General features: G+C 40.9%; 1 protein-coding gene across 3 annotated transcripts in view; it reads right to left on the bottom strand.

Moving 5' to 3' along the window:
* Positions 1-13,440, bottom strand: part of DIS3L2 (DIS3 like 3'-5' exoribonuclease 2) — a 296,388-nt gene that overhangs the window by 130,668 nt on the left and 152,280 nt on the right. The gene's annotated exons all lie outside the window — the stretch shown is intronic.

The following is a 13,440-nucleotide window of genomic DNA, read 5'->3' as shown; positions in this document are numbered from 1 at the left end:
AAACTTTTTACTCAAATATTTTATTAGATGGTATCAGAGTTTATAAAGAAACCAGAAAATTTTATGTAAACTGTAACAGGAAAAACAGCTAAGTAGCTGGCGTGCTCCATCCAGGGTAATGTGTCCCTAAGGGGTGCCACGTGCACAGCCCGGCCAGATGGGTGCTGCATGGTCCAGGCAAGTCAGATGTCGGATTCATCTGCACTGCCATTTCACCTTGACCTTCCTCAGGGCTGGGCCAGCCTCTCCTCCTACGGGAAGAGGGATCATGATTCAAACCTAGGTCTGACCCCTTGGTGCAATGGGGCTGGACCTTTTATTTCTTCCGATGACAGCTGTGGATATGTTAACACTCTTTCACTCAGTTCTACTGCCACAGCACATGCCAACAAGTCTGACACAAATCACACATTTTTCAGAACAGAAGAGACTTAAGTCTATTTAAAGCAGAAAGAGACCTTGGTCCATCTGTGTTCCCCCCCACCCCCACCCCCAGTGATGAAGTGACACATATGAGGCCCCGGAGTGAGCAGAAAGAAATGATATAATGCTCTGGGCAGGTTATTATTACCTGACCAGGGGGTTTTCATCTAGGGTCCACAGAAGGTCTACCTCAAGCTTTAGCAAATTTCTAGACCAGGTGGTTACTTTCTAAAGGTGAGTGATAAGACTGAATCAGAACCAACTGAAATGACCTCCCGTGTTAACACTCATTTACTCAGTCACTCACTGAAACTCTCTTTATACTTCAAAAAATGTCACTCTGGAGCAGAGGCCACAGGACAAGACTGCCTGGTGCTGTACGGCACGAGCCAGGAAAGCCATGGTTTAAACTCAGAGAATACGCTAAAATTAACTTTCTTCCCCTCAATTTTCATTCTGAATAATGTCAAACTTTCAAGAAATCTGAAAGAATAGTAAAATGTATATCCATATGCTTCTCATCAAGATTTATCAAATGTCAACACTTTGCCGTATTTGCTTTATCTTTCTTCTTCCTCTGTCCCTCTTAAAATTCTGTTGGAGTGATCATGATACTTTCCCCTCCGTACTTCAGAATGCGTTTTCTAAGAATAAGGGCATTCTTCTACAGAAGCACAATGTCTCTTATTGAGCAGAATTAGAAAATGCTGGATTAAATCACATGGAATTGCTAATATTTGACTACTTGTGGCCTAAACACTGGCAATTTCATGTGGTTCAGCCCAACACACTGTTTAAAAATCGTGAGTTCACACGGACACCTCCAACTGAAATCTCTAATACTTCCTCGTCTTCTCCCATTCGTATTTCCATTTTCATACTCCCAGTGACAACCTAAACTCCCAATAATCTCAATATTCAAAATAGTTTCAGAATTATAATCCCAATACACTAGCAACAAAGAACCTATTACGTTTCAGATTTCTTTGGAGTTTCATCCTTAGAATATAGTCACCACAGGTACACAGAAGGGTCAAATGTATAGTATCCAAAAGTCACTTGAATTATTTTTTCTGTGTATGGTGATGCTAATACATTTGATAAACATTAGGACCATTTGTTTTTGTTTTATGTCAATTTTAGAGATTTTGTTTTTACCTCCTTTTTGATTTGATTTTAATTTTATTGTTGAATATTTAAAACATTGAAATGGTTCCAAGTGAAAGTGTACTCAGAGAAGTCGTATTCTCATCTCTATCCTTCTACCTTACTCCTACCCATCTCCTGTAGATGAACTACTTTTATCATTTTCTGGTTTATCCTTTCTCTTATTTTTCTTTTTGAAATATATTGTTTCTTATTTTCTCTTTTTTCTTACACAAACAGTTGAATACTATAAACTCTCTTTCAGAGCTTGCTTTTTCACGTGACAGTCAATCCTGGGGATCACTCCACATCAGATCAGGGACCAGAATCACAGAAGTGTCAGAGTTGGAAGCTCCTTAGAGGTTGCCCTAGTCCATATCTTATCCCCCAAATGCCTCCAAACCAGAATCAATCAGGCAGATCAGGCCACCTCTTGAATACTTGGGACAGGGAGGTGATAGAGTTCACTGCCGCATTAGGCAGGCCATTCAATTTTAGAGAGCTCTAACTTTTAGGAAGTACCTTCATATTCTGAAGTGAAATCCAATTCTGAGCAATTTCATAATTCAGCCCTTTGCAGCCACAAAGAATTAGTTGGCTTCCTCTTTCACCATGCAGCCCTTCAAACATGACTTTTCCCAAGAAATAGGTCCATCCCTTTCTTGTTCTAAACGGTTTATAACTATGTGTAATTTTAGCTCTTTTCATAAATTTTCACTTATTTTGCGTCAACATCAAATTGAAGTTGTAGGAACCACTGGAACATGAACATGAAGAAGGTATCAGAGGTCAGGGAAAGAAGGCCAGAATTCCTTCATTCAGTATTTACTGGGCATCTACTAGGTGTTTCGGACACATTTGAGAACAAAGATTTCTATACACTCACATTCTCGTGGGAGAGGAGACAGAAAATAAACAGCATTGTACTTAAGTATTATGGAAGAAAAAAATGAAAAAAACATTAGAACAGAGCAAGGAGGGTTCGAAGAACTGATTACAATTATAAATACTGTTTCTCCGAAAATAAGACCTAGCTGGACCATCAGCTCTAATGCATCTTTTGGAACAAAAATTAATATAAGACCCAGTCTTATTTTACTATAATATAAGACCAGGTCTTATCTAACATAATATAAGACCGGGTCTTATCTAACATAATATAAGACTGGGTCTTATATTAATTTTTGTTCCAAAAGACACATTAGAGCTGATGGTCCGGCTAGGTCTTATTTTCGGGGAAACACAGGAGGATAGTCGGCAGGCCTCAATGAGATGATGATGATGATATTTGAAGATGACGAAGAATGTGAGAAAGTGCGCCATGGTTATGTGGGGGAAGAAAGGCTTGGGCAAATACATGAGCTAGTGCCAAGGCCTAGGCACCGCCAAGTTCGTTTACCTGAAGGTACTGAGCTACCGGGCACAGCCCAACCAAGAGAGTCTGCATGTGGAGCAGAGACGTCTTGGCCTCCGCACGCTCACTTCCTGTCCAAGAAGGTCTAAACCCAGGCCTGCAGGTGTTCAGAATGCGGCCCCGCAGGGCTAAGGGCACAATGAGAGCCTCCAAGTCCACCCGCGTCAGGAAGTCTTTCTATCCAAAGCTCTCTCGGAACAACTCTCTTTCTTCTTTTACCTCTGGCAGTAGGGTTTTCTTATAATCTAGATTTAAAATATCAGATTGGGGTTACTTTAAAACAGGCTCTGAGAATACTGACATAAATTAACGTGTTTTTTTGAATCGGACAAAATGAAGTAGCGGTCAACTTCCAGGAAATGCTCCCACAGAGGAGCATTTGATCAAATATCAAAGCCCCTAAATATGGAGTGCTAAGAGTTTAAGCATAGAAAGTTCTATACACTGTACGAAACCTTCACAGACTATATTAGAAGTCTTCAATATATGAGAAACATTGCTCTCATTAAAAACATTTTTTCCCCTCTATCTCCTAGAAATCACCTCTTGAGAAAATAGCATATAAGAATGGCATTATGCTTTACTCTCACTTTGTGGGCGGGGAAATTGAGGTTCAGCGAGATTAAGTAATGTGCTGAGCATCACAGAAAAGCAGAGCTTTGATTAAATGGGACAGGAATTCAGAAGAGAAGGTGTTAAAAGAATTAGACCGAGAAGTTTTATTTCAATGGAACTGACATCTTTTCTAGTTACCATTAGTTCCATATTTTATCTTAAGATTTAAACACTCCAGAAACATTTTGGCTGAAATAATAATTACCCAAAACTTCTTTCAGAAAAAGTTTTTCTGTGGTTGACTAAGTTGACAATGACTTCATTTTTAGGTACCAAGTCCAAATCTGACAACTTTTTACCCTCAACCTGAAAACCTGCCTTCAGGGTTTATTCAGGTTCAAGTTTATTCAAAGTGGGTATTCCTTAGTTTGTCAGAGAAAGTCAAGTCCCAACTACTTTCTTTTGGAAAGGATACACAAAAATAGGAAAAAGTAGCCCAAAAGAGAATATGCATGGACAATACATTTTACTTAGAAAGACTACACTTTTAAATTTGCTTATCAATTTCCAGAAGAAACATAGTTAATATGCAAAAATAAAACAGAAATTGTAAGCAAATTTTAATATAACTTCATCAGAGACTTAAACACAATGGGTAAAGGCCAGTATTTGATGGATTGAAATTCTAGTGGGCAGGATTAAGAATAGTCACAAAGTCAAGGAATTAACTATGTCTAGACATCTCTCCTAGATTTCTATTTGAGGAACAGTATTTTTTTCCTCATCCTTTGAATTCCCAAGTTAGGAATTCAGAACCTGCTGTTGAAAGGATCACCATCCTTAATTCTCAATCCATTTCTCAGGCTAAAATGCAAATGTAAGTGGTGAATGCATTTCCACAGCCCTGGAGCTCCGAAGAGCCTTCTCAGGGAACATGCTGAGCTAACTGGGGAGGGGTTAAGCCACCCCTATTTTTCAGATCTGAGAACAGTTGTTCCGATATGAGAAGAATCATTACAATGGTGCCAGCTCCCTTCTATAAAAGCTATACACATGTTTTGCACAACTGTATGATTGTTATGGCAACCATAAAAACGGAACTATCATTCTTCAAATTACACACTACCCATACTGGGTTACCTACATACATTTGCTCTCCATTACCCAGAATTTCTTTTCAGAAAGTGCTATGTTTGTCCTATAGATGTTTAGGAGCAAGATAAAGTGGTCTCTTTCAAAGGGAGATTCCACAACAATGAATCTTTCAAAAGCCTAGCTCTTCAAGAATTCTAGGGCTTCCCAGTCAAGGCTTTTAATCCTCTGGTCACTCGAGGCCTCAAAATATTCCCCCTGGGAAGCAGGGGAACTGCCTGGAAAATGTATTCCCAAATGATTGTTTTTTATTAAAAGGACGATGAAAGTACTGTGAATGGGCCTTAATAGGCCTTGCACAGTTCTGTAAAATACTGAGAACATTTACTGGAGTCCCAGTTTAGTGAGGTGAGAGACTTGTAAGAGACACATACAAGCATTTTAATTAAATTTACTGTTGAATAACAACTTGACTATATCAACAAAATGCCAAATAAATTTCCATTATATTTCAGGATGATCAGGGACTCTATTATTATTTTGGCCAACATGAGGAGAACTTTGTAACTTTTAACAGAAAAAAAATGTGAATTCTTTCTTCTCATTAATGGGGAAAGTCGAGTCTAGTTTTGTATGTCTTTTAAATATTCACTTTGGACCAAAATTCTGCTTCATTGTTCACAGAGCTGATTCTATAGTTTAAAAAGCAAAAAAAAAGCAGGCTGTTAATGACTTCCTGACTGATTTTGATATTAATAAATTTTGAGATGAAAACGTGTTAATAATTACTGTTTGCTCTAGAGGGTTTCGAAATAAGGCACTGAATTTCTTCTAGGCTTTTCTCAAAAACACAAATGCAAACAAAAAGACACCCCCGAAAGTCTCGCTTTGCGGTGGGCAGAGCATGTCAAGCTGTAACGGCAGCACCCCTAGTTACTAGAAGTGCTCCCTGAGCTGCAGAATGGAGTGAAATGCAGAGACTACTCCATTCCCACCCTATTTTCAGGAGAGGAGGAGCCCCAAGAGACCCCAGATGACCCAGTCCACAGTCTGCACCTCTTCCTGCGCTTCCAGGGTTCAGGTGTCCCAGCGTCTCTCTAGCTCTCTGTCTCAGCCCAATCCCCATTACCCAGCCCTGACGGAGCCTTGAACTGGTCCTGAATCCATCATCCTTCCCTCATCTCCTGCTGAAGCAGCTCTCCCCAACTGGACTCCAGTCTCCTTTCCCCTCCTGCCTTTCAGATCCTTTAGCATTTGGCAACCAGGATGAAGTTCCTGAAACACAGCATTAGATTATGCTCCTTTCTCAAAAAGCTTCACTAGCTTCCAGCTATCTTGACACTACAGTTCTCTGCTTGGCTTTCAGTATCTTCCATGATCTGGCTTCAAACTACTTTTCCATTCTTACTTAAGATTACTTACCTGCATTAACATGGGACTTTAGCAAGCCAGTTCTGCTAAACACCCGGAATTAGTGATTTGTGTAGACTCATCAGTGCCTCTTCTACACTTTATTCTCTTTGAAGGAAAGAATTGTTTCAATTGCGTATTTTTCAATTTTAACAGTATCTATTTCAGGGTCTTGCAAATAGTAGAGATAATAAATATTTACTGAGTTCAATCTTTAATTGGACTCCTTCAACTCCAACCACTGGAAAAAGGCTGGGGCTGTGGTGGAGCCATGTTTTCACCTAACAGTCCCTTTACCAGAAGCACCAACGTATGTGTGTGAGCAGAATTCACTTCAGGTGATGTCGTGGGACCTGCTGCCATGGCCTGAGAACATGGCCCAAGAGAATATTCTAGGTTTAGAACTGAAGTTCTTTTGGTTATGAATATACTGATTCGCAGGGTGGATGAAACAGGACCAAAATATAAAAGGGGAGGGGACAGTAAGGGGAAACAGAATTTGAGGGCAGAAGGTAGTCTGAAATTTTTACTCTACACAAGACTTAAACATCTTTTTGGTAAGGCAATGTGCCTTAATGATCATCAGAAAGCAAGACGCAATCTCTTATCAAGCATAACGTACGGCAGACCCTGTGCTAAGCATTCTGCATGTCACTACATTTATCTCTGCCGCAACCTCATGAGAAAGATAATATCTGTATATCCCTTTCTAACTCATAAAGGTAGTAAGGCTCAGGGGAGTTACATAACTTGTCCAAGAATATATACCTACTAAGTGGCAGAGGGAGTGATGCTTCAAGCCAAATTTGTCTCTAAAACCCACATTCTTACATTTCAGCCCTGTGATATCAGCGTCATTTAAATTTTTCAAAGTCCTGGGATAGAAAAATAATCAGTGAACACAGCTGTGGTTTACTGTTAACCGTCCTGACGCTCCCTCTCCAGAACCAGGACAAACTGACCCTCGCCCTAGAATTTGGAATTGGGATGGAGAAAAGGGAAGGGAGATAGGAGGGAGGTATGTGAGAAGACAAGGGGGTAGCAGGTGGCAGCCAGCCCACAGAGGAGAGGGAAGCGTGAGAGATTAGCCTGAGTGAAGGGAGGAAGGAATTAGACGGGTAGAGGGCAGGGGAGGCAGAGAGGAAGAAAGAAGGCTTTCTGGGTTTCCTGCCTCACTCAAGTCCTTGGTTCCCTGCCCTTGGGTTCTGGGAGTCACCACAGGATCCTTAAATTCCCTTCTGCTTAAGCGAGCTCCAGTGGTTTCTGTTATTTGGGACCAAAAAAGTCTTAATTAATGCAACAGCTGTGGAAAATTTCCTAGAATGGCTAACTTGTCGTGGCTTTCTCTGTGCTTTCTCAGTAACAAGCCATGACAGGATGTTACAGTCCCTGCTTCCACACTGCTCACTCCTGGGGGCACAGTGAGTGGCTGAGGGGTGCGGAAGCTGAGGGAGGCCATGGCAGAATATCAACATCAAGTTTCTATTTCGAAAATAAAATTAACTTAAGAAAAGATTAGCTTTGGTAATTCAAATTACTCAAAATACAGCGCGCTACACCATTTTTTGGCCAGTAGGAATTTGAAGAAGGCTAACTTTTTTCCTCAACATGGGGGAGGGGGAAGTGTGAGGTGTTTTTGATTGACTTGGTATTTTTGATTGATCTTTTAAAAATGTTTATCAAGGGCATGGGTTTAAGAAGGTGTGGACACATGAGGATGGTGGGTAAGAGCTTCCTGACTGCAGACCTGAATTCAAGTCCCAGCTCTACCCATCTCCGCCATGAGACCTGGCGCGAGTGACTACACTCGTCTGAGCCACAGTTTCTTCATCTGTAAAATAGGAATAATTATTTCAAGGGGTGTTTTAATGGTTAAATAAGGTATTACATAAGCATACAACAATTAAATGAGATAACCCCTATAAAGAGGTGTAAAAGAAGCACTCGATAAATGACATGATGATTTGGCAGGTGTGTACGTGTCACACTAACAACAAAGCTAATTCCCTTATCCTGGCTACTTAGGCTGAACATTAATGGAGAGGGTCTCCTACTAGGGCACTGATACTCCTTTTGGTGTGTCCTCTGGTGTGTGTCAAGTCCCACCACAGAGAAGACAGGAGAGGGACACTCAGTGAGCCTACTATGTGCCCTGCGCTGTCCCAGGTCTGACAAGACAGTCGAGATTATACTAGTGATTTAATATTTTCAAAGTAATTCTATTTCAAAAAGAAACGATTAAATATGACTATAGAAAAGGATAATTGAACACACATTTAAAGTATTATTATGCTTGTGGGAACACTCCTATCCTAGGAATTCTAATTACATCTGTAAGACCACAGGAGAACTGTTTAAACAATCACAATTTGAAACTCTTGATTCTCCCATATACAAACTTTGGTATAATTCCACTAAGTCACCTCTCAGGCAAAAAGATTATAGAGCAACTTTACATTTGTGCATTAAGAGTAAATATAAAACAACAAGACCAATTTCTTCACACACGTGACAGAAGTTCTGTGCACATCAGCGCCCCCCTTTCACCCCCCGAAAGTTATAAAGAAACTCCATACACTTACTCACATAATGCCACAACTGCTCAAAAGGTTTTTGGAATTCTTTAAGAACTACTTTCTAAGCCAATTCATGAGCTTCACAAGAAAATCAGTTTTACTACTTTATAATTATACTTTATTTTTTTTTTTGAAGTTGTATTATCCAGCTTGATCACCACCTGATTTACCACTCTTGGCTCTAAATTGACTTGGCTGTTTCCAAAAATCAAAGCCACTCTGAAAAGATGAAGATTTGCCATTGTTGAAAATGTGCCTTAGGCTCTGAAGGCAATTTCCGAAGAGGGGTCCAAAATGGTGGTGGACGTCCCTGCTCGGCTCCTTCCGGGCCTGTGCGCGAGCTCGAGTCGTCGGCATCCTCCAACACATCTCAGACCGGCTGCTGTCAAGTTCCCTCTCACCTCCTCCGCACCAAAACCTCCTTATAGAGACGTCTACACTCAGTGCCCCCACCTTTCACCTCCCTTCCACTCCCCAGTGGACTCCAATCTGCTCTGGCTCCCCTCACTCCACTGAAACAACTGGTGAGACATGCGAGAGACAGAGAAAAGGACTTGATGGCTAAACGCAGTGACTTAACTTCTGTCCCCGCTGACCTCACTCCAGCAGAGCTCGGGGAAGCGCACCTTTTCTTTAACTCTTGTAATAGCTTCCTTTCTGCGCCCCAGCCCCACTTTTCCTAAGAGGCTTCCTCCCTTTAAATGTTGGAGCTCTATTAGAGTCCATCAGGGTCCACTCCCCTTTTCGGACTGCATGTCACCAGGTAGATTTGCTCCGGTTGTGGTTCTGACTACGACGCATGCGCATCTAAACAGATCGCTGCGGCCCAGACTTAGGGCCCGAGTGCCAGGCCTGTTTTTCTTTCTGCCTCTTGGACATCTCCTTTTAGTGTCCTAGGCACTTCATGTCCAAATTTCACTCATCTTTCCCCAACCTAGCATTTTGTTCTTGCCCTCTAATTCACAATCTCAGATTTTCCTGAATTTCACCTTGGCCTAAGGTTACTGACACAGTTCAAGGGCCATACAAGCATGTCCCCCTACTGAAAGGTCTTCTCAGAGGATGTCAGTAACTGTATTAGTTGCTTTTTCGTCTTCTTTTTTTTAAACAATAATAAGGCAAATAGAAATCCTATTCATCCTTCAAGGCCAAGTTCAAACCTGGCTTTAAAGCCTCCTCATGCAAAATTAATTACTACATTCTGATCTGTGCTCACCTGGTAACTTTTAAAAACACTCTTGAACCTTTTGAGATAATTGTCCATTAACATGCAGTGGTAAGAAATAAGAGACATACTATTTACCTCTTACCCAATTTCCAATGGTAAAATTTAACAACTATATATAGTACAATATCAAAACCAGGATATTGCCATTGATACAATGCACTTATTTAGACTTCCTATTCTTACTTGTATTAATGAAGTTTTACACAATTCTATCATGTGTAGATTATTAAATACTACCTTAATTAACATACCAAAAACTACCATTATCTCCAGGATCTCTCTAGTTGTCTTTTAACTATAATCATATCCAACTCCTTCCTGCCCTGCCTCCTTCAATTCATGGCAACTACAAATCTATTGTCTATTTCTCAAATGTCATGTAAACAGAATCACACAGATGTAACCTTTCAGATTGGCCTTTTCCCACTCAGCATATTATCCTGAAGATTCATGCAGTTGTGCTGCGTGTGTCAATAGTCCATTCCTTTTTCCTGCTGGGTATCGTTCATGATATGGATGGACCACAGTTTGCTTAACCATTCACCCGTGGAAGGACAGCTGGGTTGTTTCCAGTTTGGAGTTGTTATGAATAAAGCTACTATGAAAATTTGTGTGCAAGTTTTTGTGTGAACCACAAGTGTTCATGTCTCTGGGCTAAATGCCCAGGAATGCAATTACCAGGCTGTATGGTGGTTGTGTTCAGTTTGTTAAGAAACTGCCGGTGTCTCCAGAGGCTGTGCCATTCCCACCAGCAGTGTGTTGAGTGACCCATGTTCTCCGCATCCTCACCAGCACTTGGTGTTTCTTGGAACTCTTCACTTTGCTTTTTCCTTTTAGTTTTCAGCCATTCTAATAGGTGTTTCCTGATATTTCATCGTGACTTAATTTGCTTCTGCTTTGCAGGGGATGGAAGATTAGCTCCTTGCTCAGAACTGCTGACACCTCCCAAAGGGGGAATTGGTATGTCATCTACACGTGGCCGACAGGATGGAACATTAAGTCACTGCATGGCTCCACAGACACCACCAGGTGGGGGGAACTGGAGCATGGCTGCTGGATTTCATGGGATAGGATGGGGTGGGGGGCGGGGAGTATAGCGTAGTAACATCTTGCTTGGCCCCACTGAAACCTGTGTGTGTGTGTGTGTGTGTGTGTGTGTGTGTTTTCCATTGGTATTTGGCTGGAGTATGGTGGGTATTGCCAAAAAAGATTTTCTGTTGTTAGACCACCTTTTTCCTGGTCTTTTGGCTAAAGGAGAAAGGTTTCTCCTGGAGATTCTTTTTCATGGGCCTTTTGGCCATTCCTGTCTGGGACATACGGGAGGCAACAGGAAACCCAGGGGAATAACTGGCACATTCTTCCTCAAGTCTGGAGACCCCCTAGGCAGTCCGTCATCTGTTTTCAAGCTTTCGGAATCTTCCTACACTTGTTTGTTGTGTTCTGTCCATGTTTTTAGTTGTAAGAAGGAAAGCCCAGGAGGAATGGATATACTCTGTCAGAAACAGAAGCTGTACCACATTTTATTATAGCAATTTTAACATTTTATTCTTTAAGATGTTTTCCTACTTAATTTTCACACCACAGAGCAACTGTTTTGAAAGCACTAGATTGTGTTATCAGTATTCATTTTCCTAGGAATATCAAAAAGAAACAGGAATGAATCCTAGAACTTGCTTAAAACATGTTATATTAAATAAATACATATTCTACAAACTCCTAAACATAACCTTCTTTGTCTTTTTTCTTTTTTTCTCCCTTCTTTTATCCTATACACATTTATTTACCTACAGTAGTTCCTTTTTATCCACAGTTTCACTTTCCATGGTTCCAGTTACCCGTGGTCAATGTGCAGTCCAAAAATATTAAATGGAAAATTCCAGAAATAAACAATTCATAAGTTTTACACTGCACGCTTTTCTGAGTAGCGTGATGAAATCACATGCCGTCCTGCTCTGTCCCACCTGGATGTGAATCATCCCTTTGTCCAATCCACTGTATGCATGCTATGTCCTACCTGCTAGTTACCTGGCAGCCGTCTGGGTTATCAGATTGGTTATCAGAGAGAGGCCACATTCACATAACTTTTATTCCAGTATATAGCTATAATAGTTAGTATTGTTAATCTCTTACTCTGTCTAATTTATAAATTAAAGTTTATCACAGGTATGTATGTATGCATAGAAAAACATAGTATATACAGAGTTCAGTACTATTCATAGTTTCAAGCATCTACTGGGGGTCTTGGATCATCCTCCACAGATAAGGGGGAAGTACTCTGCATAATCTATTACATACCAAGTACTAAGGTAGCTTCTAGAAATAGAAAGACAAGTAAGATCTAGCCCTTGCTCTTGAGGACTTTATTATCCATCAGGAAGACGGAGTCACATTCAGGTAAATTAGAGTACAGTATGGCAAGTGTTGTATTATAGGTTTGAACAAATGGTCCACAGAAAGGAGAGTGGGGCATGACTAATTCTTCCAGAGTGAGATGGCACAGGCTTCACCACAGTTAAGGTGGGCCCTGGAAAGTGGCACTGGCACATTGCTCCTAGTTCAGAGCAAGGCCTGGGCAAGATGCACAAGCTGACAGAGTAGAATGGTTTGGGGGAAAATGAAGGTTGAATGCAGATCAGGATACTGCATGGGAGCTAACATTTATTTCCCTCTTTTCCTATTACCAATAAAGTTGGTTGTTTCATTTTTCTCACTTGCATTGATATGAGAGTCAAGCTACCCAACATTTCCTAATCTTAAGAATAATTTGCCCATACAATTATTTACTTTTCATAGCTTTTATTTTCAAATTATATCGTCCTTTCCCTCTCTCTGTTACCTTCAATGAGAGGCTTGTTTCTTTCTCAAAGCTTTCTGCTGCAAGTTGTTTTATCTCTAACCTGAGCATTAAAAAGTGAAGAGACTTGAGAGTTACATTAGTGGCACTGGCAGGGCATGGACCTCTGAAAAGCCACCATCCACATAAGCATTGATAATATTGGCAGACTTGTCAAAATCAACCTTTTCATAACTCTGGAAATCAACCGAAGGCTTGTAATAATCTGATGTCCATTTATTCAAGAGAAATGGCTGAATCTCAATAAGAACAGTGAGCTTTGGTAAGGTTTTTATTGCTTTCTTCCTATGTCCCTCTTCGCAGGTCTGCAGTAGCCTTGAAAATCAACAGCCTCCTAACATGGTGAAAACCAGCAGTCCAGCAGCCACTGGAGGGAGCACAGGTGTAGAAGCTCACTAAAACAGAACTGACATAATTTGACCTGTCTGGCGGTTCCCTGAAAATCCCATTCCCATTAATTTGACCTGACTCATACCTTGCTCAGTGTAAACAGCCTTATAGCCTCAGGGGTGTTTGTCAAAAACAATCAGCAGCAATTATTTAACATGGCAGATTTCTGAGGTGGTGATAACAGTTGGGCAAACAAGCTAACCACAAAAGTTAAAGGCTAAAGTTGGAGAATAAGATGTCATAGAGGGCTTTGAAAAGGCCTGACATATTCCTGGGGATGGAGACAGCCACACACATGCATAGGGCTGTGAACATGCCCAAGAAAGACCAGATAAGGCCTTAAGCTCACACC

This window comes from Rhinolophus sinicus, linkage group LG01, assembly GCF_036562045.2.
Source record: "Rhinolophus sinicus isolate RSC01 linkage group LG01, ASM3656204v1, whole genome shotgun sequence".
In the NCBI taxonomy this organism is placed as follows: domain Eukaryota; kingdom Metazoa; phylum Chordata; class Mammalia; order Chiroptera; family Rhinolophidae; genus Rhinolophus; species Rhinolophus sinicus.
Note: the sequence above shows the minus strand (reverse complement) of the source record. Positions and strands in the feature narration are given on the sequence as shown.